At 42.6% G+C, this 2,042-nt stretch overlaps 1 protein-coding gene across 4 annotated transcripts in view; it reads left to right on the top strand.

Moving 5' to 3' along the window:
* Positions 1–2,042, top strand: part of ACSM3 (acyl-CoA synthetase medium chain family member 3) — a 42,332-nt gene that overhangs the window by 209 nt on the left and 40,081 nt on the right. Inside the window, exon 1 of one of the 4 annotated variants that reach the window (XM_032460917.1) lies at positions 383–401. The exons of the other annotated variants lie outside the window; for them this stretch is intronic. The gene's annotated coding sequence lies outside the window, so the exon portion shown is untranslated. Of the gene's footprint in view, positions 1–382; positions 402–2,042 lie in introns of those variants that run through there. 4 annotated transcript variants of the gene reach the window in all.

Here is a 2,042-nt window from a genome sequence, read left to right as displayed (position 1 = left end):
GCGACGGCCTGCGCTGCTCCGTCCTCCCAGTCTCGTTCCGAGCTACGCCGGGTCCTAAAGCCGGAGTGCGGCAGACCCGCCCCTGCGAGGATAGGCAGGCGCTCACTTTCACCTCACCCGCGGAAGGAGGTGTTCCCCTGGGGAAGTGGCCTGCCTCTGGGGTTGGCGGTCTCCCGCGTCCGGTATCAGCAGCTTTGTAGCCACTCCAAAAGTGGTGGTAGTGGCACACTTTCCAGAACGTTGATGCTGGGTCCAGCCTCATAGATACCCCAACCATTCTTGGCACCTGTTCCTCCAGCCTGATAATTTTGTCGGCCTCCCAGAAGCTTCCCATAAATTCCCTTTCAGGTTAAATTTGCCGGAATATGTTTCTATATGACTTAGCAAGAATGGTTGTTTGTGTAAGTATTTCACACTGCTTTCTCTGTGGTTTTATCTATAGTCTTAGCAACTATCAAGTTAATATATTATCTTTTTAAAATCGTTGAAAAGACGCCAGCTTTTAAGACTGTGTTCACGAGGAGTAAGTGTCCTCACCCTCACCCCCAGCTACTCGTCACGTACAAAGGTGTTGCCAGATTTGAGTTCCTGCAAATCCTGAAGGAGGTAATCTGCAAAGGGGCGCTGAGCTGACAGTCAGTCTTTGATTCTAACCGCAGATTTACCATTATTTCCCCCCGAAATTACCAGTCTTCTTTTTTCCTTCCACCTTTGCTTCTGCCTTTACTTTCCATAATGTCATTGTGGAGATTGCATGGCATATATTTCTGGAGGTCCTCAGTTGCTTGTGAAGAGCAGTCTCTACACTGGCCTTGCTGTGGTGTCAGGAGGCATAGAGAGAGCTGGCTGAAACTGTTTGTTGTTTTTTTTTTTTCCCCTTCATCCTAAGTGCCTAGCATAGTGCCTGGCCCATAGTAGGGGCTCAAAAATGTTTTTGAATTAAATTCAACCCCCAAACTGGTCAATAAATGAATAAGGTTAAAACTCATGCTGTTAAGAAGGAAAATGCAACCACGTCCTGATTCCATTAAACCATGTCAGAGGAACCAGAAAAGGGCACTATTATACCCCGGAATCTGTCTCTTCCACTAGCTGAATTTCAGTTGCCCATACACTAGCCTCTGCCCTTAGGATCTTAGAAGTTGGCATACAGATAAAGTTAAGATACGTAGTCTGGCCCCTAAACTATCGTGTGGAGGAGTGCCACCCAAGGAAAGCCCATCAAACAGGAACTTCGGCATTAGACTTAAGCTTCTGAGGTTTGGGCTTGTTTCTGCAGCATACCCCAGCCAACCTTAACTAATATACTGAGAATCTAGAGTTTGTTCAGAATGTCTTTACTGTTCTTGTTAGAGTCTTACTGTGCATTGTGTCCTTCTGATAAATTAAAAGAACAGGCTTCATAACAAAATGAAGAGAACATGGGTTTTAAAGTCTGACCTGAGTAGAAGACCTAGTTCTGTTGTTTTTCCGGTAGACTCAGAGGGAACCTCAACCAGTGGCCAGGCTTCTGTCTCATTGCCAAAAAAAAACTATGAAATGCCTCTCACCCTCGTCTTAGAAAATGTATATGTGGATTCTTTCTGGAAGTATATTACAAACTGGTTGGGGCAACTCTATAAAGTTTTGTCTTTTTTCCTATAGAAATGTTTACAAAAGTGTTTTTATACTTGAAGGATGTTTTTAAATTTTTTATTGAAGTGTAGGTGTTTTACAGTTTCAGGTGTACAGTAAAGTGACTCAGTTGTGTGTGTGTATGTGTGTGTGTATATATATATATCCTTTTTCAGATTCTTTTCCATTATAGTTTATTACAAGACATGGAAAATAGTTCCCTGTGGTCCCTGTGGTTTCTCTATTGTATGCATAGTACTGTGTATTTGTTAATCCTAAAGTCCTAATTTATCCCTCCTCAACCCTTTATCTTTGGCAACCAAAAGTTTCTTTTCTTTGTCTGTGAGTTTGTTTCTGTTTTGTAAATAAGTTCATTTGTATCATTTTTTAGATTCCGCATATCAGTGACACCATATATTTGTCTTTCT

The sequence above is a fragment of the Camelus ferus genome, chromosome 18, assembly GCF_009834535.1.
Source record: "Camelus ferus isolate YT-003-E chromosome 18, BCGSAC_Cfer_1.0, whole genome shotgun sequence".
NCBI lineage: Eukaryota > Metazoa > Chordata > Mammalia > Artiodactyla > Camelidae > Camelus > Camelus ferus.
The sequence above is the reverse complement of the archived record's forward strand: the minus strand, read 5'-3'. Positions and strand labels throughout refer to the sequence as shown.